The sequence below is a fragment of the Furipterus horrens genome, unplaced genomic scaffold, assembly GCF_987537825.1.
Source record: "Furipterus horrens unplaced genomic scaffold, mFurHor1.1.pri manual_scaffold_9, whole genome shotgun sequence".
Lineage (NCBI taxonomy): Eukaryota > Metazoa > Chordata > Mammalia > Chiroptera > Furipteridae > Furipterus > Furipterus horrens.
Genome location: NW_028327179.1, coordinates 34,672,249 through 34,700,186, shown reverse-complemented (window position 1 = coordinate 34,700,186; position 27,938 = coordinate 34,672,249). Strand labels below are relative to the sequence as shown.

The 27,938-nt window shown below is 37.2% G+C and overlaps 1 protein-coding gene across 2 annotated transcripts in view; it reads left to right on the top strand.

Annotated features, from left to right (window-relative positions):
- Window positions 1-27,938, top strand: part of CDK14 (cyclin dependent kinase 14) — a 564,775-nt gene that overhangs the window by 73,541 nt on the left and 463,296 nt on the right. The gene's annotated exons all lie outside the window — the stretch shown is intronic.

The following is a 27,938-nucleotide window of genomic DNA, read 5'->3' as shown; positions in this document are numbered from 1 at the left end:
CTGTATTTACTTAGAAGGAGTAGATAAAAAATTCAGAGGCTGATTTTAGTTCAAGTTACAGAGCTGGACTTTTCAACTGGTTCTAGTTTCAGGAGTTATTAAATTTCTTCTCTCATACACATCACTGTCTAAGACTGCGATTCTCACTCTTATTTTATTTTGTCTAAGGGATAGGACCTTCTCCCATCAGAACAGACATTTTGGGGCTCTATGGTAGTGATTTTCAAGGAGCGTAGAGAGGGGCAGTAAATGAGGAGATAAACATATAGATGTTCTTCAGTGTGTTAAATACCATCATGGGTACCAATGATTGGAGAAAGAAGATGGAGTGATGCCCACACCCTGGAATGGTTAGGGAAGACTTTACTTCACAGATGTGGTCACATTTAAATTTGAATTTTTAAAAACTGAATGAGAACCTAGATTTCCTTTGTCACGATATAAAATAGTTTAAATATTTTTTTCACTGATTTTTTTTGTTACCATTATAATCTCTATTTTTAAGCACTCAATGTATTTTCTTTTTTCTAAAACCACCCTTTCCCCCTTTTTATTAGGGAAGCAAAATCAATATATCATGTTCATGTAACAAACTGTCAAACCCTGTCAGTTGCACAGAATTAAAAGATAGGAACTTTCATTTATTGTTGTGATACTTTACTTCTGAGCTTTTATATTTATATTTGGTCTAATATTTTCATTCTTTTGTCCAACTACTACACAGATATTAATGGAGTTGGATATGTGGAACTTTATTTGCGAAGAAGAGGTTCTTAGTGTTAAAACCATATATTTTACTAGAGTTTCAAATGTCACTTCTACTGTTACAATTAATATGCTTTTTTGTATAAGTTTTCTCAGTATTTTTCCTACAAAAATGACATTTTAAATTCTAAGTGTTTAAAGTTAAACACTAATTAATTATTGTCTTATTTACAGCTATTGTGAGAATTGCTTACTTCATTATTACTTATTATATTTAAAGCTATAGAATTTGGAGGAAGCTCTTAAAATTGGTTAATTCATTGCTCAGACCCAGTAGATGATGCTTCTGCTTCAGTATAATTGTTCACATCATTACATTTGAGAAAAATTTAGGTGTGAATAATCACAAATCCATCTTTGATGAATCACAAAACTATAAATATCCCGCTTTATTTATTATTCAATGCATCCTCACTTTGCTTTCATGATTACTACTATATAGTACAATAATGGAATATTATGATGCATTTAAAAATATGACATCCACTGAATTTATATTAAGGATAAACTTTCGTTTTACATAGATATCAGGATTGAATAAACTGAATTAAAAACTTGTTCAGTTGTGCTGATTGCATTAGGATAGATGTTCTGTCATGAAATACTCTTTGACATTTGGGCATTTAACTAAGTTGACTGTCTTTAACCTTAGTTAGATAGTGAGAGAGTCTGTTGTTTGTAATGAGGGGGGATATAAAATGGCACAGAAATTTTGAATGAGTCTTATAAAAGGGCTGCTTCCAAAGATGGAATGGTATTTTTAAGAATATGTTTATTTATAGCAAGAAGAAAAATAAAGTCTTTCAAACAAAGCCATGTGTTAATTATTGAGCTATATGGTCCTCCAGAATAGGATCACAAAAATATGTAGAGTTGGACCTTTGGCTATTAGAGAGGTGGCTGGGTATTACTTGCGGGGATGTCAGTTTGTATTGGAAGGTTTAGTCCGAACAGTTCTTATCAATCTAGAGATAGTGTAGCCATAACTAGAGAGACATGATCTGTTGGGAAAGGTGGGGCCACAAATTCCCATAGAAGAATATGAAAGATGAATTTCTGCAGATGAAGACATGTTCAAGGTGATAAGAGAAATGAGCCGTAGAGTAACCTCAACAACTTTATTTGCTTCCATAATTATACTTCTAAATGGGAAGATAAAAACAAAAACAAAAATCTTTTGACTACTTCTGGCCAAGATGGAGACCTAGATAGACACGCTGTTTCTCCCTCCACAACTAAGAAGGAATACAGCTATCTCAAAACTAGAGACAACCAGAAGTTACAGAAAATTGAGCTCCATGGAAGTCCAACAAACAAACATATACAGAAGAAATACTTACCCAGACAAGCAGGAGGGGTGGAGCTGGGGTGGAGAGGAAGTAGTGTTGCAGCAGCAGCAGCAGTAGGCCAGCAGAAAGCATAGTCATACATTTTAAAAAGTAGGGAGGGACACCTGGGGAGTGCTCCCAGCCCAAGGCCAGACTGCACAGCTATGGTTCCAGGGCTGGGGAAGATAAAGCCCCATTGCTTATGACTGTGAAGACCAGTGGGGGTTGGGGTGGAGGAGGAGACTGCCAGTCTCTCAATGGAGTCCGCTTGTTTAGAGGGCCACCACGGTCCTAGAACATCTGCAGACCTACCCACTCAGAACGACAGCCAGGGCAGCAGCTAGAGGGGCACAAGTCCCGTATGGGAAGAGGGAGAAGTGTCTAGAAAAGGGGCGAGTGCTGAGCAAGTGGCATTGTTTCCTCTCAGGCCCCTGCCCCCACATACAGTGCCACAGTGTGGTGAAATTGGTCACCTCATACTGATGAATACCTAAGGCTCCACCCCTTACAATGTAACAGATATGACAGCTCTACCAAAGACACAGAGGCAAACAAACAATGGAGCCTGTCAAGATGAGGAGACAGAGAAGTAGGGCTCAAAAGAGGGAACGGATCAAGGTTCCAGTAGGAGAATTAAGTGACAAGGAGATGGCCAACCTAATAGACAAGGAGATAGCCAATGTAACAGATGTAGAATCCAAAACACTGCTGTTAAAAGATGCTCACAGACTTGACAGATATGCTTAAGTACAGCAAACACATAAGGGAAGAAGGTGAAGGCTATGCTAAGTGAAATGAAGGAAAATCCACACAAAACCAATGGTGAAGGGAAGGAAACTGGGTTCAAATCAAGGATTTAGAACATAAGGAAGAAAAAGACAGTCAACCAGTACAGAATGAGTAAACAATAATTGAAAAAAATGAGGAGAGGCTTAGAAACCTCTGGGACAACTTTAAATGTGCCAACATCCAGATCATAGGGGTGCCAGAAGGAGAAGAGGAAGAACAAGAAATTGAAAGCTTATGTGAAAAAATAATGAAGGAAAACTTCCCAAATTTGGTGAAGGAAATAGACATACAAGTCCAGGAAGCACAGAGAGTCCAAGACAAGCTAGACCCAAAGAGGACCACACCAAGACACATCATAATCAAAATGCCAAAGGTTCAAGATAAAGAGAGACTCTTAAAAGCATCAAGAGAAAAGCAGAGAGTTACCTACAAAGGGGTGCCTATAAGACTATCAGCTGATTTCTCAAAAGAAACTTTGGAGGCAAGAAGGGACTGGCAAGAAGTATTCAACAGGATGAAAAGCAAGGATCTACAACCAAGATTACTGTATCCAGCAAAGCTATCATTTAGAATGGAAGAGCAGATGAAGGGCTTCCCAGACAAGATAAAGGAGTTCATTATCACCAAGCCATTATTATATGAAATGTTAAAGGGACTTATTTAAGAAAAAGAAGAAAGACCAAAACTATGAACACTAAAATGACAACAAATTCACAACTATCAATAACTGAATCTAAAATATAAATACAAAATTCAACTAAGCAAACCAGATTAGGAACAGAATCGTAGGTATGGGGATCATTTGGAGGGTTATCAGCTGGGAGGGGGAAGGAGGAGAAATGGGGAAATGGTGCAGGGATTAAGAAGCATAATTGATTGGTACAAAATAGACAGGGATAAGTTAAGAATAATATAGGAAAGGGTGAAGCCAAGGAACTTATATGCATGACCCATGAACATGAACTAAGGGGGGGATTTCTGGAGGGAAGTGGGGGACTGGGTAGAGGGAAACAAAGGGAAAAGAAATTGGGACAACTGTAACAACGTAATCTGTAAAATATACTTAAAAAATTAAACTTTTAGATTTAGATATTTTAGGATGATTCTTAGAGGGCTGAAAAATATCATAAAATGCATAATTATGGTTTGTGCAAGCATATTTTACCAAAACATTTTGTCTAGGCAATTTTACAAATGAGTAGAAACCACAGAGACACAGTTGCCTCCTCCCAGGAAGCACCGCCTCCTCCTACTCTGCACACTGGCAGCTCTAGGTCTCCTGGGACAGGCCAAGACCTCTCCCAGCAATCCCAATCTGGCTGTGCGACCCAGGCAGGCACTCCTTTCATTTCTCCTTCTCTGTTTGGAGGGGACACCCTCCCTTTACTGAAGGCAGAGCCCAGCCCTGTCCCACCTGGGACTTATTTTCACCTATGGTGTAGAAGATTTAAAAAGCCCTCCCCCACAGTAGTTAATTTTAGGCACCCCATTTATTGAGTATAGTTCATTCTTATGTGGTGTTTGGCCATGATGGGGGTGGAGGGGGGTTCATACTGGCTTATGAACAACATGGATCTCATTAGTACTGAGATAGTTTTGGGTTGGGGTTGGTTTTGACGATCAGAAAGCCTGAAATCTTGCCCATTCAACCTTTCTTTCCATTTATTAACCTTTTATTTATAGTAGGATTTTTTCCTTAAGGTATGTATTTTTTCCCATTTACCTGCGTATATCTTCTTGTGTCCAAACTGTGCTCTTGTATTTATTGTAGGCGTATAGCAATTTTAATACCTGGAATGGCTAGTCTGACCTTCAATTCATTTTTTTCAAATTTCTTTCATCTATTTTCATCTGTCTGAATGCTTTGCTTTTAAGATGTGCTTAAAGTTTTCCTATCCTCAAATGAATGTTGGCATAGACTTTTTAGAACTTTCTTCTGAAATATAAATTTGGGCATTGCTAGCAAAGTACCGATAGTTAATTTTGGGTATCATGAAATTGATTGAAGGGATGTGCTTTATGAAATAACCAGCCAACTGTAGCTCTGTTAAAGGGTTTATATGCTTATAAACAGCACCTTCTTGAATTGCACTCAGAAATAGAATCGATTCTGTTCACCAGTGTAATTTATTCTTCTCTGTATATGCAAACTGATAAATAAATTAGCTGTTTTCTACATCAGATAGGTATCAACCACTTCCCTGTGAGCTCGTAACATGATTCAAAGATTGCAAAAGTGTGTAAAACTGAGAGAGAAAACCTTTCACAGCAGCCATGATCTTGCTTCTACTTACTGGTTTCTTTTACAAACAATTTTGGGTTGCTTACAATAAAATGCCATTTTTAATAAGAGTTAAAACAGTAAGTACAGGACAGAAGAAGAAAACTAGGAGAGGAGAGGATTAAAGGTGAGGCCCTATGTTGAAAATTTTTTGCTAGACAGAAGTCCTGCAAAATGGACTTAGCCAACATTACAGATCATCAGGAAGGCCAACTGGTAGACCAATCTAAGACCAATCTTTGTGTTGACTTGCTCAGTTAGTCAAGAAATAATTATCAAGCCCTTACTATATGCCTGGCACTCTTTTAGGCACTGGAAATACAATAGCAAGCAAATTGGGACACAAATTCCTGCCCTCATACAGTTTGCATTTTAGTGAAGGAGCACCAGTAAAAAAAAATAAACAGTCTATATGGTATGTGAAATAGTAATTATTGCTAGGGAGAAAAAGGAATAAAGCATGGAAGGGAGACAGGAAGTGTTATGGGGAGGCTTACATTTTTGTTGGAGTGGTCAGGGAGGGCCTGCTTGCCAAACTGACTTTGGGAAAATGGCTAAAAGGCCACAGGGGGCTGTAGGGATGTCAGAGGAAGAGAGGTACTGGCCAAGGGAGCAGCTTGTGCAAAGGCCCTGTATGTATAGCCTGTGCCAAAGCTGTGCTATTTTATGTTTTGTGAGCATTTATCACATTCTAATACTTGGCATGGTTAGCCTGACCTTTAATTTATTGTTTTCAAATTTCTTTTAACTATTTCTATCTGTTTGAATGCTTTGGTTTTAAGGTCTGAATAAAGCCCCCCCTCCCCCAAATGAATGTTGGCATAGACTTTTCAGAACTAGGCTGGGGAGACCAAGTGAAGGAGAGTGGTAGGAGGTAGCACCCACAATTCCAGGACCATCCCAGATGTTTCAAGGCTCTTCAGATGATTTAGGGCCAAGAAACTAGCCTTGCCACAGTTTCTAATTTTTATTTGGTTGTCTCTCAGGTCTTTTATGTGCTCAGAGTTCCTAACACCTTGAACAAAGAGAAGTAATGGTGTATCCCAGTACAAGTTTACAGTTTGGTTTTTTTCCTATTTACTTTGACATAGGCCATTTTGAAATTTTAGCAAACATTTTAGGATGTACTTTTAAACTTGGAACATCACTGTTTATTTTGGAAGCAAATAGGAAAAGACCTGTCGGAGCCACTTGACATTATAAATACTTAGACAAATAACCCAGTGAGAGAGTATTGTACTAAAAGCTGGTGAACGCTGTGGTTTGTAATCTTGTTTAAACAGTCAGAGTTGCAAATAATGATTCCTGAAATATAATTTCCTGTCATTCAGCTACCTGCCAATTTCCCTTTAAATTTATGGGTTCCTATAAAACTTATTGTGAAACTCAAGATGCTTGTCATAGTCAATTTCAGACTAGTTTTATACTTTTTTTCCAGGCAAAGTTGTTTTAAAATTATGCCCTTAAAGTCCTGTAGTCATTTTTACACTGTCTTATTGTGTTGTTGGCTGTTTGTTATCTGCTTATTTAAAAAAAATAGAGTGGTGTTTATAAATCATGGTTTCAGTTCTGTTCCAGAAATCTAGCTGAGTAGTTGTTTTACTGAGGTCTCTTCTGTGTGTTTCCTAAAGGGGAAAACACCAACTCGCTTTGCGTTTTCAAGGTGATGGGGAAGAATACATAATATATTTCCTTCTTGTGAATAGGAGCAGGCAGTCTACCATCTGCACCCTGATGTATATTTAATCAAGTCTGTTTCCTCTGAAGTTGATGACTGGTGCCTAAGATGACTTGATTTTCCCATTTTTGTGACATTTGTGATTTTTGTCCCTTTGTTTATGGAAAGGGGAGATGGGGGCAAGTGTTACGAATGTCAGGTGTCTGTGGTTGATGGACCAGTGCCTCACCCCAGGGTAGTTGTTTCCTTAGGCTGCTAGGGGAATGGGTTAAGAAGATGCCCAACAGTGCCAGCTGTGTGTCTGGCAAGCAGCTGGACCACATAGGCGCCTCTTTGATAGAGTCAACAGTTGGGCCAGAAAGGCTATGACTCAGTGATGAATGTAAACATTTGTTTAGTTTGAATGATTAGGAGCTGAGCGTCTGGTCTCTGGTTATTAACTGATTGTAAAAGTGAAGTGGAAGGAAGCTGCAGCCTTTGTAGGAGAACAGTGCTATTAGAGCAGTGGTTCTCAACCTTCCTAATGCCGTGACCCTTTAATACAGTTCCTCATGTTGTGGTGACCCCCAACCATAAAATTATTTTTGTTGCTACTTCATAACTGTAATTTTGCTACTGTTATGAATCATAATGTAAATATCTGATATGCAGGATGTATTTTCATTGTTACAAATTGAACATAATTAAAGCATAGTGATTAATCACAAAAACAATATGTAATTATATATGTGTTTTCCAATGGTCTTAGGCGACCCCTGTGAAAGGGTCGTTCGACCCCCAAAGGGGTCGCGACCCACAGGTTGAGAACCACTGTATTAGAGTATATAATATAGGGGCTTTAAGGGAAGCCACCTAGGTTCAGAATTTCAAATGAAGCCATGGCGTTGGAGGACAGGCACTTGGTGAGTTCTCCAAAGCTGAGCAGAGGGACCAGTGGAGGTGACAAGAGGGGAAGTGGTTTGCCTGGCTCCCTTGGCCAGTGCTTGGGGTAAAAACAAGGTGTTGTTTGCTGAGATCTTTCACAGTCACATCAGTCGGTACCTGAATGAATAAATGTGACCCAAAGCTTTAGAGGAAGAGAGTAGTAGCAAGAACCAGGGAAAGACTTACCACCTGATTGGTTAGTTGCTTATAGTTATGTCTCTTCCATTAGACCGTGGATGCTCTGATGGTGGTTTTCATGCTTATTCATTTTATATCACTAGTATGTACTGAAATGAACTAAAGGGTGGGGTGAATCTCTCTATTTGGTGTCATTTTTTAAACATCTTCAGTTTGAGGATAACTTGTTATTCACATATATTATAAAAAGCCCACTATGTGTAACATCACTTTTCCTCCTTTCAAATGTATGGGATTTAATGAAGAAAGATTACATGAGACCAGAGGGCAGGGTCATCCTCGTTGTTCATTCGTTCTTTTGTTCATTCATTCATTCATTCATCGGGCATGCACTACCTATTATGTGCTAGGTGCTGGGGATGCAAAACACAAGATAATCAGTGGCTTAAGAAGGAGCGCACAGGCCTCTGTATTTGAAATAAAAAGAGAATAATCATCCACCATGCACCAAAATTATTTCTAAAGGATTTGTATTAGGAAAAGTTGAAAAGAGTGTTGGGGATAGGTCTTAAGAAACTGAGCTTTGGTATAATATTGTGTGATTAACTGATAGTAACTCAAATTTACAAAATGAGTTCAGTTACATGTTCAGATATAACATTCTGAAGCTTGTTTCTTAAGATAAATTTTTCTGATAATTTACCCAAAGTAATTCTATTTGTGTTTTGTACTAATACTAGTGACTTACTAGCTGAGATAATATATTGTCTCTTTAAAGGCCTCTAATGGAAATGATCTCAAAATGTATATTTTGTCAAATTGTTTATTCTTCCCAAGGACCTCTAGAAACACCAGTCCCCAAGGCAGTTTATTTTAAAAGAGAATTATAGGTAAAATTGCCAAGAATGGAGAAAGATGCAACTGGTATAGTTTTTTTAATCTCTTAAAATACTCTGCACATCATGAATGGGCAAGAAATGCTCTTCAAGGATCCCAGGAGATTTATTGAATAAGAGGGGATAGTTTTCTTTTTTAATCAATCTGCTTTTGTTGGCATAGTACAGGTATGTTATGTGATTTGCTATATAAATCATTGAATCTCTACTTTGTAAGAATGAATTTTTAATATGATCTTTTGCTATATAGATTCATAGTCACCATAGGCTATTGAAGAAGCTGCCTCAGAATGTTATGGGTGGATGTCTCCACCTCAGAAATGTGCTGTGGCACTCAGAGGCCATTATCTTCATTATCTTACTCCTTGTGCTTTAGATGTGATTAAAAATGATTCTGTGTAGTCAGATATGAGGGGATTATAACACTAGTATCTCCTTTGTGTGTGTGCATAAATGTTATTTTACATATTTAGTTTATATATATTTGGACACATATTCATTTATTTATATTTTACATATATATTTTGTGTATGTATATATACATACACAAGATATATATGCATATATATGATCATTTGAGGACTATGGAAATGCCATCTTCTTTAGCAACTGAATTTATTTATGTTGTGAAATATTAACTCAACTAATGACGTTAGAAGGACATCAGTTTATATTTTCCTTGTATTTTATGACAACCTCTTTGAATTTTCTTGCATCATAAGACATATTATGTCTGATTAAAAAATAGTTTATTATCTTAGATAGTCAAATATTTAATATAATTAAATTTCTTTATGAAATCATCTGGATACAAGAGCACCCATTCTTCATTGATTGTAGGAGTAAAATGTAGGATAAATAATAAATTAGAAATCACAGTCTAGAAGAAGCCAGATGAGACCCTGGGATCAGATAGGATGAGCTTCTATTTGTCTTACTCTCAAACACACTGTTCTGTGTTGGAAATCTATTGGGCAAGTTAATGAAATTTCCTCTGCAGGCTTTTCATAACAAGACAGTGCCTTAAGTTTCATGTCTCATCATCACATATCAGATGTGCATAATATATAGTGATTCAGATCAGATGCTGGAGTGTTGAACACTTGTTCCTTTGAGTCCTTGAGGGTGGAGAAGAGGTGGGTGTGATAGAAGTTAGCTCCAGGTACCCTGACAGTTATTATTTTATTGGTACATATTTCTAATGGAGACACAATTGGGATCACAAATTAGATGACTAAATAACTCATTTTTAATGGTTTAAAACTTTGTGCAGCAAAACAGATTCCAGCCATGCATGGGTGTACTTTAGAATGTGACTATGTACAGAGTTATCACATTTCCCCCAAAACTCTGTTGGATAATTAAAGGCTCTTTTATGGATTCTACAAAGAGATAAATTCCTTCATTTGGGAGTAGTATACATGTTTGAAAGTATGGATGCTTGGTTTTATTTTATAAGAGAGTGTCAAAGTTAAGAGAGCTTTTATTCCCCTTTTATCCTATGTCCTTACTCCTTTTAGATTTTTTTTTTTTTTTTTTTTTAGGAAATACTTTAAGAATTGACTATTTTGAGACACAAACTTTATTTATTTATTTTTAATTTAATTTTTATTTTATTTTTCCATTACCATTTAGTCCACTTATACCCCCTTGCCCTCAGCAATCACCACACTGTTGGCCATGTTCATGAGCACTTTCTCCTTTTTGCTTAATCCCTACACCCCCTAACCTCCTCCCCTGCCCCCCTTAGCTGTCATCCTGCTCTTCATCTATTTGTCTTGGGGCACAGCTTTTAAACTATTGTTTATTATCTAGCACCAGACGTTTCCGCTCTCTCATATTGCTCGTCTATAAGAAAACAGTGCAACTCTTAAATTGAGCCTACTTGCCTGTAAACTTGATCAAATACCACTTTAATCCCTGTGCACTTATGGCAAACTAAGAGCTATTCATGAAGTGCTTAGTTCACTTGTTTGAGACAAATATTTTCATTGCATAGATGGTAGAGGTGTCTCCATTTGGCTATCTACCAGACACTTTCATACTGCTCTCCACTTAATAGACTTGTGGGATTAACAGGTATGTGTTCTCCATTTGTTCTGAGAACATATGACCTGGCAGTGCTCAGCTCCTCTCCAGGACACCTATGTACTGCTGCTCTCATTGGCTGAACAGCATATTTTTGCTAATTGTACTTGTGTTTCTAATAATATAATATAATTAACAATAAATGGCAAAATATTAAGTGCATGAAGAAAGAATGGTTGCTTCTATGAAAGGTAAGTTAAATGCATTGGCAAGATACAGACATGTCCTAAACACTGTTTTCTTCTGTTGATTTGGGTGTAGGAGAATCAGCTCTAATGATTGTACAAATGTAGAAGACGTTAACCCAAGTGTCTTTAATTCTTCTCCTTATGAAAATCAGTATTAGCATTTGTAGATGTTGTTTTATGGTTATGGTTAAGGTGGGGAAAAAGGACTGAATTCCTGGATCATCTTCAGAGAAAAATCCTTTACTCTATTTAAAAAGATACTTGAGTAAATGTCCATTTATAAGAGTTAAATAAAATGTTTAAGGCATATATTATACTTTGGTCAGTCACTACTTTAAATAACATTTTGCTTTGTCCATTTAGTCAGACATCAATTAGTGTTAGATTACTTTACATTCTGACCCTGGCTGGTTTGGCTCAGTGGATTGAGCGTCGGCCTGCGAGCTAAGTGTCGCTGGTTCGATCTTCCAGTCAGGGCACATCAGAGAAGGAAAACTCTGACTCCAAAAAACCTCCGCTGCCTTGCGGCATACTTCTTCAGGGGAAAGGCTAAGGGAGTAAACCCCGACAGAAAATCCGGAGCCGGAGTCCCTAAGGCGGTTTGACGTTGTAGTCAACACCGGCAACTCCTGCGGCGCACCTGAAGCCAAGCTGTATTGACTCCGTCTTTCCCTTGGACCCTTCAGCTGTGAAGAGAGGGGGGGTCTGCTGCATGGGCAACAGTAGACCCTCCATATCACCCTGCCCAGGCTCTGTAGCTTCAGCTTCACTGGAGAGGACACTCCAGCGTCATCACAAGATGTCGATTCAACACGGGAGGAGACAGATACCGTGTCACTCCCGAGTCGGACTGCACAGCCATTCTCGGCGGTGCAGATAGACTCTTAAGAAGCTACACCATCGTCTCTCGAGACGGACGGCTGCCGACCACGACCACGACCACTTTACATTCTACATTCATTTGCCTGTATCTGTGCACTGAGGTTATATTTGAGCCTTATTCATTTTTTTATTTTTCATAGTCCATTTACAGTCCCAGATAGTAAAATTTACATTTTCACTTTCTAGTAAGAAAATATCTAGAAAATGGTAATAACCAAAAAAAAAAAGAAAAAAAAAAAAAAATCCTTAGGAAGAAAGTATAATTATCTAAAAGAAAGATTTTATTTTATGATAGAAGCAAGCTAAATACTTTTAAAAACTTTTTATTTGGAAATAAGCTTAAATAAAAGTTGTAAGAATAGTACAAAGAACATTAAAATATCTGTTACCATTTCCATTGTTATTTGCTCTTATTGTCATCTAATGTGTATAGATGTACATATAGTATACACACAATCTCTCACACACAAATGCACAATATTTTCTGAACAATTTGAGATTAAGTTGCATATAAGATAGTATGTATCCTAAGAATAAAGATATCCTCTTACATTTCCCTAGTGCAGTTATTAACGTCAGTGTATACACTGATACAATACTTTTTATGTAATCCAGTGATTTTCAACTGGTTTGCTGCAAGAATTTTAAAACATGCAATACCTGACTATTTAGTCAGGGCTACTGCCTTCTTTTCCCTTAAATTTTCAAGACAAAAAAATGACAATATCCAACACAGCAATAGCTGTGTGGTGTGAATAAGTCAGAATTATACATACCTTTTTTTTGTCAGATCAGCAAAAAGTATATTTTTTGGTGTGCTGCAGAATTTTAGTAATTATGTGTGCCGTGGGACGAAAAAGTTGAAAATTGCTGATCTAATCTATGGTATGTTTTCCAGTTTTTCAATTTATCCAATAATATCTTTTTATGGCATTTTTCCCCCCCTCCGGTGAGAAACCAAGACTAGGGCCACAAATAGCATTTAATTGTCATGTCTTTTTAGTCTCCTTTACTCTGACACAGTTCTTCAGACTTCTATAATTTATGACATCAACATTTTTAAATATAGTTTTTTTTTTTTTTTTTTGTTTTTTTTTAAATATACTGTCCCTCATGTTGTGTCTGTGTGATGTTTCCTCTTGTTTAGACTCAGGTTATGTGTTTGCTGCCAGAATATTTAATAACTGATGTTGTTTCCTCAGGGTCACACATCTAGAGACACATTTGATGTTAATTTTGATCATCTAGTCAAGGTGTTAGCTGATTTCTGTATACTATTTTTTCCCTTCCGACTAATAGGCAATATGTGGGAGACATTTTATTTCCATGCAGATATGTTGCTCCTCATCCAAACAACCCTCCCCGCCCAGATTTAGCATCATCATTCTTTGTGATAGTTACAAAATGATGTTGTTTCCCTCCACATTGGCCTCCCCCTTTCTTCTTTTATTTCTTTACACATTTATTTTTGATGTGAACGCATAGATTCCCATTTCCCCCCAATGGTTTATAACCCATTCCTGTTTTTAAAGTCATTTTGGTGCGCAACTTGTTTGAATCACCAGTGGGAGCCTCTTCAAGCTGGCTCCTATGTTTTTGTGATATGTCAAAGCATTTCATTTAGCACTTTTTAACTCTATGGCATAACTAGATGTTAAGGCTTATTTTAGGACTTCTGCTCCAGTATTTCCCCAAGGAGTTCTGATGCCTTTGAGTGGGGAATGGTGTTAGAAATTAAATTCTGGATAGGTATGTTCATGGCTTCTAGAAATCTGCTTTAGGCCTTTTGACTTATGGGTCAAAATGTAAACCATCTCCTAATGAACGAATCTGAGGAATTGTGAAAAACGAATTATATAATATGGTTTCATTTATTTCTTGAGAAGCTTCTGGAAGACATATTCTGTGAGAAAGATGTGTTGCTCAGAATGGCCTTGTTAAAAACTGAAGTCAAATTTATCTTATTAAAAGAGAAGGACTGTTTTGTTCCTCAGTGTATACCATCCCCCTGCATAAGTACTGGTAAATATTGTCACCTAAATGGATTAACCAAAAATTATTACATGGCATGCATAAGATGATATTAAAGCATTGTTATTATTTTCTAAAAGTATGATGTTGTGGGGAATATGATCAATTGAAATTGTTGCTAGCGGCCATTGGTCTTGGGATAGAGTTTGTTGAGGGAGTCAGTGGAATATTATTGTATCTAATTAAAATTGTCCATGTGTTAAACATTCTGTCATGCTTATAGTGTATTCTAAGTGAATAATGCAGTTCCATTATATCGTATGAGCAAGTGAAAACTTTAACCAACTACCAAATTGTTCCTGAACTAACGACCTAGAAGGAAGAAGGACTCAAAAACCCATTCATCATGGCTGCCTCTAATGAGTGAATGTATGATCTAAACGGGAGTGAACTTTTTTCAGTGCAGCAGCTGTGACTTATGCAATTTAGAAATGTGAACTTGCAACTAAATCAAACCATTTACATCAGGGCAGAAGGAGTAATTTATTCAAAAAAGGATTTTACTATTTCTTAATTTGTAATCTGGGTGGGCTGCAAACCCCATGTAAACATGAGAAGTAGGAAGATTTAAGGGATATCAAGAGTATTGGTGTGTGTGTGTGTGTGTGTTTTCCTTTGGACCTAAAAAAACATTTTGAACGTGGGTCTGTTACATTAGTCATCCAGTTTAAGGGTTTATTTAAGGCTGGTCTGAAAGTCAGGCTGGGTAAGAAGTAGCTTTGGGCTTTTGGACTTTTGGGTTGAGGTAGCCCTCTTTAAAATAAGAATTGTGAGAAGAAAGGCTGTACTTAGGAGGAAAGATTTAAACTGAGTTCTGAAGAGTGAGCAGAGTTTGGATAGAAGGTAGAAAAGGGAGGCTTTTGGGGCAAGGGTAGGGATGGGAGTGGAGGTAGTGAGGAATGAGGGCCAGAACTGATGTAGAGGCACATTCATGACTATAAATGTGTAATAGGATGGGGAAGTGATGTGTTGGGTTTTTGGGGTGTCTTGATAACCAGGCAGGTTTTTCACCTGTGCTCCTTTTGGTAACACTCTCACCCATCCCCCAAAGAAGGATTTAGGTTATTATTTAAAATGTACCACTTTACCTTTGAAACATAGTTAACTTTTCCAAAGGAATTTGAAAGGACAGAGAAAGGCAATTTTAATCATGAAGAAACTTGAATTATGAAAGCAATTTCTGAGATACTGATGAAGTTGTAAAGTGGTGACACCTTTTGCTGATGGTCTAAAGCAAACAGGAACATTGCTATAGCTCAAAGCAATAACTGCCAAAGGACAGAAAAGACAGCCAATAAATACTTGATTTAAGTTCCTACATTTGACAACCGAGAAATGTGATTTAGAATTATAGTTTCTTTTTTCTCAATGTCACCTAAATTGATGCCTACAATATTTGAATGACAAAGAATAAAGTTAAAAAACTCAGGCTATAAAGAAAGTATTAGGAAGGAAGGTAAAGAAATCCAGGTTAGACTGTGTCAATTACAGAGCAGTAGGAACGGACATGCCCAACATATTCCTAGGACCCTTTCCTGCATCTAAAATGAACTGAAGAAAATTATTGCCTCACAGATTTTCTGTGGATGTCCAATGTCTGGTTTTTAGATGCCTGGGATCATAGGCCAGTGAATACAGATTTCTAATGGAAGTCAATAATGGCACCTAAGAAAATAAATAAGGAATGGAAATATAACTTGAAATAGCATGTCATTTTGTGATCGTATTAAAAAATCTAACAACCTGAAGACTTACTCTCTTTTACTTACATCATAATTAGCTTTCTCTACATGTCAGTACTATTAAACTACTTAATTAAAAATCTGTTTAACAATTTGTTTTATAAAAAAAATATTTTTTCATTGTTTACATAGCACGTGGAAATGACATAATAATTGTGCATGTTAAAGCGTCAAGTCAATAATTCATGGACAGTGACAGTAAAAGCTATTAAGAAAAAAATCCTATGGCTAAAAGATTATTGCAAAAGTGAACCAGAAAACACAATACGATATAAGTAAACATGATATATTGCAAATGTGTTACTGCAATAAAAACTGTCATACAAAGTGACCCAGTGGGAATATGTCCCAAGATGGGATTTCTGAGATAGCAGGCATTAAAATCAACATTGATCAAATCAGTGCTGATTTCAGAGACAGTTTTGAATAGCATTCATTTGTAGAAACAGTGCTTACAGTGTGATGACGTTGCAGCACAAACCCATATGCCATCATCAATTTGCAGAATCCTTTTCTCTTTCCCTTTCTTTGTCCCTGTCTCCTTTCCTCCATCCCACTCACAAAAATGACCATGCTCCTAAAAATCTACCAGACATTGCATTCAGGGCTGCGGCTGTAAATAAACAAGACAGGAGTCTTGCCCTCTCATGGCGTTCACCTTTGTGGCGCTCACATTTTTCCACCTCCAGTGCCTGCAGTTTCCAGACAAGCTAAGTGTACAGTTCCAGTACAGTGCTAATATGAATATCGGTGTCATTTATATCATTATCTTGATCTTCAGGAGAAGCAAATATGGCTAAATGTGGTTGAAAATGTGGAAAAGACTATGAAGTTCTTAATGGGACTTGTGGTTATTCTTTTTTCAGAACCCATAGATGATGATGCTAGTTTTAATGACTAATTTAAGCACTAATTAATGGTTTATGAAAATGTGTGCTGGTACAGATTAAACACTGCATTTATTTTTATTATTCTTGGAATCATTTGTTGTTTTGCATACGGACCGAAGGGGTATTTAGGGAGACTGGGTGTGGGTAGAGAATCTCTTTAAGTTGTTGAGCAAGAATGACAGAGCATCCAAGAAATGGACTAAAGTGGGAAGATATGTGGTGATGAAAATAAGTGTTTAAGTGAGCCATGACCTGTGAAGCGTGGTCTCTTTTGAGTTAGACAAATACTGAAGGCATTTTCCCATTTCAGATCTTCCCATATGGGCCGTCAGGGGGAACTGTTAACCCAGAGTAGTTTACTTGCTGACTGGAAGTCTGTTCCTTGGGGAAGACTAGTAAGTTCATGGTTGTTGGGGACAGACTGCTTTTATATATTCAGTGTTCATAAATTGACTTTTTGTAACTCGGGGAATAGCACAACTTTATTTTATCTTAGAAGGAAATTCCTTTGGAACACTAATTACTTCATTTATAACTATTCAATATGATAGTGTGGTTTCTCTCACATTGAGCCAGATGGCGTTCTCTAGCTACAGAATAAAGAATCCTTTAGCTGTGTTTCATTTAGTAGCTATCACAGACATTTTAAAATGAAATTAACAAGGAAGTTAGAAAAAGTGTTATATGGCAAGTGTATAGAATTTTTACTAGGTTGTAAGAGAATCATGCTTGCATCTAGGCATTTTTAAGAGCATAAAAAAAAGATGCATTGCAATACATACTTGTAAGGGTTTATTTTGACAAAGATTACTTTAGAAAGTAAGCAACTAAAAGCAAAAACAGAAAAAAAAAGCCTATAAGTTTAGTTATAAATGTGCCTGTCATTCTCTTGATGCTCAACTTAGGTTTGAGTCCTCAGTGTACTCTGTATTGTGACTTTTTAATTTTACTCATGATAATAGTTACTTGAAAATATTAAAAAAAAAAAATCTAAATGTACTTCCTAGTGGGTCACGTACCATTTGGTAATTTGCAGAGAGAAATGACTTTGTTCACAAGTATTTATTGAACCATGAGAAGCAGCAGTGAACAAAACTTACACAAAAATTTCTGCCATCGTGAAACATTTTTATAAAGACTTTATTTACTTATTTTTAGAGAAAGGAGAAAAGGAGAAAGAGGGAGAGAGAAACATTGATATGAGAAAGAAACAATGACTGGTTGCCTCTTGCATGTGCCCTGACTGGGACCGAACCTGCAACCCAGGCTTGTGCCCAGACCGAGAATCAAACTGGCGACCTTTCACTTTGCGGGATGACACGCAACCACCTGAGCCACACTGGTCAGGACATCAGGGAACTTAATTGGGAGGGAAGGCAGGTAATAAACTCATAGGTGAACTTTGGTTGTCAGACGGTGGCAACTACTCTGGGGAAAAATAAAACAAGGGAGTATGTGGGAACGTTTGTAATTTTCAATAGGACGGTCACAGAAAATGTGACGTTGAGCATAGACTTGGAAGCCACGAGGGAGTGAGCCATGTGGCTGCATGGGGAAGTGTGTTTTAGGTGGGGGAGCAGAGGATGTTGTGGGTGGAACAGAGTGAACAAAGGCAGGAGTATTAGGAAAGGGGTCAGAAACATAAGCAACATTTTCTAAGGCCTTGTAGGCTGCTGTAAAATTGACTCTTTCTTTTTAATTAATTAATTTATTTGTTTCATTATTTATTTTTAGAGAGAGGAGAAAGGCGAAAGAGAGGGAGAGAAACATCACTGTATGGTTGCCTCTCACTCGTGTCCCCGACTGGGGACCTGACATGCAACCTAGTCATGTGTTCTGACTGGGAATCGAACCAGCGACACTTGGCTTGCAGGCCGATGCTCAATCCACTGAGCTACAGCAGCCAGGGCCAAAATTGACTTACTCTTAATGAAATGGGAAACTATTGGACGTTTTTGAGCAGAGTAAGACGATTTGGCTTCCATTTTAAGAGTTGCTCCATCAGCTATCCTGAAACAAGACAGTAGGGAGCAGCAGGAGACCAGTTGAGAGGCTCTGCAGTTTGAGCTGATGGTGGATCAGGTCACCATGCAACTAGGATGGCTGCCCTGGAGACACTGGAAGATAGTTTGAGTCCTGATTTTCTTTGAAAGTAAGAGTCAATAGGATTTGCTCCGCAACTTGGATATCCAATTACAGTCATCACATCTTTGGGTCTGAATAACTTGAATGATGGCATTACCATGACCCAACTTGTTGGAAAACTGTTGGAGGCGTCTATTTCAGGATCATTGTGGGGCAGGAGGTCAGCGGTTTTGTTTCAGATGTGTTCAGTTTGGGCAGAAAGGTGCTGGTTTCTACATATACCTCCATAGCGCATGTGTGTTATCCTTCATTTTTTATACCTTTATAGTATAAAAATTAGATATGGTGTGCTCCAATTTGAGAAATATATGCATTTTACATATGGAATTGTTTTAAAGATACACTTGATTGCAGATATTTAGGAACTTGTCTTTCTAGCTTGCTTCCGTATGTCATTGTTCCATCTAATACTCCCTTTTCTATAATTAAAGAGTGTATTTTATTTTGTTGGTTTGGTTTTTAGACAAATATGCCCAAACCTTCCATTACATATCTATATGTTTCAGAGATTTACCTTTCAAGTATTATCTATATTGGGTAGCTATGTGTTTATTGTAAAATGATGCCATAATTGCTCAAATATATTTGGAATTCTGCTTCAAAACAAACTTATGCCCTGGCTGGTTGGCTCAGTGGACTGAGCACTGGCCTGTGAACCAAAGGGTCACCAGTTCAATTCCCAGTCAGGGCACATGCCTGGGTTATAGGTCAGGTCCCCAGTTGAGGGTGCACAAGAGGCAATCACACATTGATGTTTCTCTTCCTCTCTTTCTCCCTTCCTTCCCCTTTCTCTAAAAATAAAAAAGTAAAGTTTTTTAAAAAAATTTAAAAAACTAACTTGTAAGTCACACAAAAAAATTGGTCTTGAATGGGGTTTTCAATTCTAGACATTGATTTTTATTCACCCTCTGCTTTGGCACATTGTACATTGATACTCCTAAAGAGCCAGTAGCTTCTCATGTGACAGATTTAATCTTTTACCTGTCAGTAGACTAATGATGTGGACTAATGTGAGTGCATGAGGGCCCTGCCTGCTGGAGGCTGTGCTGGGGAAGGAGACTGGGCTTTTACTGTCCTCTCCCTCCTGCCCCGGGACTGTCTGGCACTGTGACTCTTTTCACTTCCCAGCCCAAGGTTTGCAGAAACTATTACTAAGCATTTGATACCTTTTTATTTCTCTGAAAATAGGTAATGTAAGTGAAATATTTGCTGTATTTGCTAACAAGGAATATTCTTTAATTATACAGTGTCATCTTCAGAGAATCTTTGCCATAAAATTTCCTTGCTTTCCATACCAGGATTAGTTACAATTCTCTTGGGGATTATGGGTTATGGCTTTATTTTAAAAAATATTTATGACATTTAATCATGTTACTTATTATCATGGCTACTAAAAAGCTTAGTCAAATTTGTTGTCTAGCAAAAGTAAAATGCTTTTCCTTTGACTTAATTTTCTCATGCATTTATTTTTATTTTATTTTAAAATTGTGGTAAAAAGCATATAACACAAAATTTACCATCTTAACTATTTCTGAGTATACAGTTCAGTTGTGTTAACTATATTCACATTATTATGCAACAGATCTCTAGAACTTTTCTATCTTGCAAAATGGAAACTCTCCCTATTGAACAACTGCCCATTTTCTCTGTCCTCTCATCAGTTTATTTTTAAAAAGTACTTTAAAAAATATAACACCCAGAGAACTAAAACGTCAAATTATACTAATTGGATGACTGTGACAAAACAGCAATTTTGTGTTTCCCATTTATCTTCCTCTACTTGTCCTAATCTAGGTAGACAGTGATATTCAGCCCTTTTTTGTTGTTGTTGTTATTCTTCATGAAAATTATATCATAATTCTTATTTAAATCAGTAGTGTATATTTTCATTATGAAGACTGTAATCAGTATTCACTATCTAGTAAAATGGTCTACTATGCTAAGTTACCATTTTTGTATGATTTTTTGTTTCAATTGGAGTTAATGATGAACATTTGTTACCTATTTGTTTACTTTTCTAAGGTCCCTAACCCTTTTCCTCCCTCCAGATGTACTGACAATATTTTAAATGATGAAATGATTTGGGGCCCTCTCAGCTTCTGCTTTTCCAGCTCCATGCTAGATGGCTTATTCCATAGGCCTAAAGAGCCTCCATTATCCTGGGACTTCCTTCAGTGATTCATCATGTTTTATTGCATGGCTTGTGCTTTCTTGTTTTGTAGAACACTCAGTCAGTAGTTTCCTAAGGAAAGGAATATTGGAAGCTAAATTTTTGTTCCTTTCGTGGCTGAAGCTGACATTTTTTTCTCTTCTGACACTCTAAAGATAGTTTAGCTGGGTATAGAATTTTATATTGGAAATAATTTTTTTTCCTATAGAATTTAAAAATCATTGCTCTATATTGTCCTCTAGATTCCAGTTTTACTGTCAAGAACTCTTTGCCATTTAATTGCTTATGGGTTGAATCTGGAGACTTGTTTTTTGTCTGGGAAATTTTCTGGTGTTATTCTTAATCACCTCTTTTCAATTTTCCCTATACCTTCTGGAATTTCTGTTAGTCAATCTTTGGATCTACTGGTTTATGGAACTGGTATTCTGAATTTTTTATTTGTTCACTTGGGTTTTTATCCTTTGATGCTTTGTTTCTGTTTTCTAAGAGATTTCTTTGACTTAGTTTTTCAACTCCTTGCTTTAAATTTTTATTTGCTAATTATATATTTAATGTCAGAGATCTCTTGCCTGGTCATTGATTTTTTTTTTCTTTCTTTTACATAGCTCCCTGTTCTCATTTTATATATGTCATATCTTCTTTCTCTATTAATTATGGGTTCTCTTTGTTTTGTCTGTTTAAATTATTATCTAGGGAATATTAAATATATTTTTTAAATAAAAGTTAATCTTTAAAATATTTTTCGGTGCTGTCTGTGTTATATTCAGACCCCTTTTTCCTGTTTATATTTGTATGTTGCTCTTATATATAGGAGGCTATCAGTCCCAAGATTGAGTCCTGACATGCTGATAACACCCTCTGTGTATAAGGCTTATTGGCAGATTGTTTTGTCTATATGGTGATGAAATAGCAAGCAAACTCTTCATCAGGGGTCTCACAAATGTCAGTATGTGAAACCTTCTTTCTTAGAGGTTTAATTGTTCCAGTGAAGACTCTTCTAACCTCTTGTTTGGAGAAATGAGGTCCTGTGTATGTGAGCAGATTGAAGGAGTAGATCTGAGGGTCCTAGTGTCTTTCAGTTTCTAAATTTTCACTCAGGCCCTCTGTGATCATTCCCAATTTTGAGTCCACTGTTGATAACTGATCCTCAAGCCTCTACAGGTCAGTTTCTCCAGAGAATAACCTTGTTGCATTGGATAGGGATGGAGGCCGAGGGAGACTTCACCCAGCTTTCCTGTTTTCTGTTCTGCTCCACATTATGTCTGTCCTTGGTCTTCCTGGCCTGAGTTTTGTGCATGAATTGCTTTCCACTTCATTGACATCTCCCCGACAGGCACTTTGCCAGCATCTTCCTCTGCTCTAACTTTCTCTTTGTCCTCATGAATTTACATCCTTTTTATTCTCTTGCTAACATATGTTTTGAGAGGGAGAGGAGAGAAAAGATCTGAACGGTTAATGTGCCATGTTTAACAAATGTCCCATCCAACTTTTTGAATTTTTATTTTATCTTTCTAGGTTGTAAGTATTTTACAATCCACCTTAAAATTCATTTCTGAAATAAGGCTGGGTATAAAATGTTTTAAAAGCTCCCATTGCTGTATGTGGGCAAAAAAAATGCAATATGGAGTAGAACACATATTGGAAGTTAATGAAATCTTAATATAGTGATAGAGTGAATAGAATTCAGTGTGATTAAAGGCAACCTTTGCATTTTTAGATATCTGAAGAATATAATCACCACTTCTTCTATCCAGATTACCCTCCCTCCACAAGGGAAGGAAAAATCCGAAAGAATAATAGAGTATGGCCTCAGCCACATTTTCTATCACTTTTTCAATGCTTTATGAGTACTTCAGAGATGTGGGCACACTGAAAAAATAACTATGTGACTCTTGATGACTGCCATAATTTAAAAATATGGATTATAGATTATACATTATAATATAGATTATATTACTAAAATAGATTTAAAAATAAAAAGAACTCAAATTTTATAGTTTCTAGGTTTGATCTGTATATATTTTTCTGACAGGATTAGTTTATGGAGGTTCACAATGGTGAATAACTTCCCTTTTAATTTTCAAAGGTAAGTTTACTCTTTAGTGGTAATATAACTTAACTTTAGACAGGCAAGTGAAAATGTACTATAACCATTTTATATTTGTGTTTGCTCTAATAGGATAACTGAGGTTATTTAGTTATTTGGAGACTAATCAAGAATAAACCTCACATTGTAAGCAGTATAAATTTTGAATCATTATATTGTACATCTAAACTAACATAATATTGTAGGACAATTGCACTTAATTAGAAAAAAGGAATACGCCAGTTCCTCTTCATATTTGTTTTCTATACATTGTATAGATTTAGCACATTTTTTCCACATCTTCAAAACAGGAAATAATGCATTTATATAAAAGCAATTTCCTTTATGGAGTATGTTTCTTGTATTGCTATATAAATATAAAAACCTTTATTTGAAGGATAATTAGTCCTTGAGCACATCATAATTGGTTTTTCCTTCTCACTGCTTGGTGCATTAGCAGAAGCTCAGTGTTTGGCTAGAATTATTTTTGTTTTTAATTTAAAAAAAATTTTTTGTATTAAATACTTATGTAGTGTTTACTATGTGCAAGGCTTTGTTCCAAGTCCTTTACCAAGATAAACTAGATTGATTCTCAACAATCATCTGATGTTGCCACTGTTACTATTCCGGTTTTCTCAGAGGAAGGAACTTACTGGAATAGCTTGTTAATAGTGGAGTCAAGATGTGAACCCAGGTAGTCTAGCTTCTGAGTTCATGATCTTGACCAGTATGACCCAAAGTAGTTACACCAGAATGATACTGTGTCAACCTAAAGCTGTTATAGCTTCTTCAGTTTTTATCTGAACCATGATAGACATCAAAGGGCTTGTGGAGTAACCCTAAGATTCCAAATAAAGTAGAAGTCTACAAAACAGAACAAAAGCAAAAAACTGTTGACTGTTTTGATGCTAGTGCTATAAGAGTGGCCAGTTAAAAACCTTGTCAAACTTTACATTTAAACATAGATCTGTCTCAATTGTTTATACGTATATCCCTCTCTGAAGGTTGGGGTATAGTGCAGATAACACCCAGCAGTTCTGCTGTGATTTCAACTAGCACTCATGGGGGCAGAGCTCCCTGTCACAATATCGAGGGCCTTTGGCTATCATAAACGCAGACAAAGACCAATTTGGTTTGATGATAATCTGGGAGATTTTACTATCTTTTCATAGACAACTAACTACACAGAAGGTAGGAGGCATAACAAAGGTGTCTCAGAAGTATGGATTATTGACCAAAACCCAATGGATTCCTCCAGTACAGGTTACAACCTTGCTCTCTCTCTAACCAACCACATTGTATGATTGGCAAAGGATAAATTGGAGGGCACATTTGCACAAGTGGGAAAAATAAATCTGTATGCCTTCCACTTGGAATATCTTTATGAGGTCCTGAAATGTTCACATACACAGTAGACTTTGATAGACAGCGTGCTCTTGGGTCCCTCCCACATTTGTAGGTCAGCAGATAAATATAAATTTGGGGGGAAATGAAAAGCCTTCTAGGCAAGGAGGAAGTGTTATTATCTGGTTCCTGTGTTAGAAGATGAGTGTGCTGGATGGAAGACTCCACACAATTTAATCCCAGAGCGGCTAGAGCTGCCAGTCCCCAAGGCTCAGTTGGGAGCAGAGAATATCCCTATTTGCGTTTGAAGCCCACATGGCACCTACCCGGTGTTGTGTTAAGGGGAGACTAACATAGTTGTAAAAGATAGTGCCATTATGATACTCATAAAAACCAGAATATGAGGAATAGTATGAAATTAAAGTTTCTTATAATAAACACTCTAGGTACTTTTAGGCAAATCATGCTTTCTAGTTCTCATGAATTCAGAATCCTGGGAGATATGGAGTCGAAGAAATAATTTGGCTTACAATGTAACTTTGGCATCGGAAGACTCTGGCTTGAATCCTGGTTCCATTACATATGATCTTCGACATGCTGTTCAAGCTCTCTAAGCTTCATTTTTCTTAGATGTGAAATGAGAATAATAGTACCCACCTTCTAGGATAATCAACAGGATTAAATGCGATAAAATGAACAAGCAGGTAGTAGAATGACTGGCACATTGAAACACCCAGTACATTTTAAAGATAATAATGTTAGTTGCAGCTATCATCGTCATCGTCGTCGTCATCATCAGTTGCAGCATCTCCCTCCCATTCACATACTCATCCTGTTGATTTCAGGTGCTGTTTCTCAAATTTCTTTTCTACCCCTGTCACCTTAGCTTTGGTTTCCATCTTTCACTCATGCTATGACTACAGCAGTGTCCTGTTCGGCTTCTGTGGCTCATTTTATACCTCTACAATCCATCCTCAAAATTCTTACTAGTGATCTTTTAAAAACTCAAATGTGAGCATGCCCGTCCCTGCTAAATCCCTTTCAATACTCTGCGTAGCCTTCAGGATAAAGATGATCGTTCTCATAGTTGCACGAAGGGATTCTCTTCAGGTTTAAGCCCCAGGTGGTTATTTTTAGCTCTTATAGGCCACATTGCCATACTTGGAGTAAGGAATGAAGGTTATGCTTCCTTGCTATGTCTTAGGTCATACAGTGAACCACTTAGCACTCCCCATTGCTACATTGGTTTATGAAGAAGAAATAATGATCTTGAGACCTCCTGCCCATGATCGTATAACTCTTTAGTCAAGTCAATAAGTGTTCATAGAATATTGCCCATGAATTTAACAAATGAGACTGGATTTGTTCTTTCTGAATCTCAGGCTGATGCCCTTTTCATTTAAATAACTTCTGCGTTTACTGCGGGATGTAAATTTTATTGATATATATTAGCAAGTAGAGTGAATGTGTTAGTAATTTTTATCTTATTTTGACCCCATCAGCATTTCTATATATCTGTTTTGACAATATAGGAAATTTGTGAAGAAGGCTTGTATTCAGAATTGGCCTCCCAGTGGTACCTGGGTCTCCCTTGGGAGACATCACCATCAGGAGGGGGGTTCCTGCATGATTAGGATTATTTTATATTTTCTTTGTTTCAGTTGTGTGAACTCTAAAGTTATAGATCTGACATGTTTGTATACATCTACGATTTTATTTTCTACTTCATAGCATTATCTTGCATTTTTAAATATATTTTGCATAGAGGTCACCACACTATTATGATGAGAAAGAAAAACTGCTTTAAATTCAAGGCATTGCTTCTGTCAAGTTAGAAAAAATTCTCCCCAGAGACAAACATTTTGCCAGCAGGGTTCTGTAGCTTGCGGGGTGTATTCAGACAAGGTGCATCAACATGTGAAGCACGTGAAGGAAAGAATAGTTCATTGAGCCTGTATGTTAAATTCCAGAATTCTTTTTCATGCTCTTATAAGAAATATTTTAGGTTTTGTACATATTTACTTTTTTCCATTTTGAGATGGTTGTTGCTCTGTGTATTCTTCCCAAAGGTATTAAAACATGGGATGACTTCTGTGGAACGTAAATATTAAGGTTAATGTCTAAAGGTCGTTTTTAAGATTTTAAACACCTCCACTCCTTCATACTTAAATATTTATTGAACAGAAGTTGTAAAGTTATATAGGCTGGTTCTGAGTCCTGGAACAGACCCTCATCTGTGATGCCTACACTGACTGGGAGAAAACAGGCCAGGATTAGCCCCCACTGTGTAAGTGTTCCCGCTGGAACAGCATCTCTAGAGGTTCCTTCTTCTCCTGTAACTCGAGTCTTTGTAATTAATAACTTGTGCCGATACCTTTCTTTTAGCTTTCCCTTTAACATCATACACTCATGGTTGTGTTGAAGGGAACTTTCAGGAAAGGCTGGTAAGGGGAGTGGATTGGGAGAGCAGAAATTGAATGTGTTTGCGCTGGATCGTAACTGTGCCATGTGGCTTCTTCATCCCTAGTCAGTTCAGTGGATGTCTTAGGCGCATAGGAAGAAGTGCCAGTGAGAGAGCATCCACTTGGTCATTGACTTTGGGTCCTCTTATTTTTTCATTCTTTTTTAAGAATTATATTTATTTTTTAGAGAGAGGGGAAGGGAGAGAGAGAGAGAGAAGGAGAGAAATGTTGATGTGCAAGAGAAACATCGATCAGTTCGTCCCGCACACACCCCAATGGGGACCAAACCTGCAACCCAGGCATGAGCTCTGACCAGGAATTGAACTGGCAACCTTTTGCTTTGCAGGATGACACCCATCCAACTGAGCCATGCCAGCCAGGGCTGCTTTTTCCATTCTTCTTACTGATTCCCTTTTGAGATCCTCTGTGTCTTGGTATTAATCATAAACCTGTTTGCTGAGCAGAGGGGAGTTGTTTTAAGCTGGTTCTGATACCATACCATTGTTCATTTATCAGAGTTATTTTGTTTCCTTTAAAATTTGGACTTCTAGCCCTGACTGGAGTGGCTCAGTTGGTTGGGTGTTGTCCTGTGAAGTGGAGGGTTGCTGGTTTGATTCCCAGTCAGGACACATGCCTGGATTGCAGGTTTGGTCCCTGGTTCCCTGGTAGGGGCATGTCCAAGATGCAACCATTTGATGTTTTTATCTCACATAGATGTTTCTCTCACTTTCTCTCTCCCTCCCTTCCTCTCTCTCTAAAACATAAACAAAATCTTAAAAATAATGGACTTATAGCATAAGGATGCTAATGTAAGAAAGGTCCTTGAGGAAGATCATGTGTGTCATTGGAATTAAGTGATTTGCATAAGGAGATAAAAGCAGATGGAGGGAGGTCATATAAATTAAAGGGATAGTCCACACCGTGATGGATACCTAAGGGGTAGAAAGGAAGCAAGAATGGATCACTGTCATCAGGATCTGCTCCAGGGTGGAGCTGTTATCTTTTCATTTTTGCACCTTAGGGCTTGGACATGTAGGAGGGATTTGGTATATGTCTTTTGAAGCCGTCAAGGATGGAGTCACTGTTAAATGAGATGTTAAGAGGAAGCTCT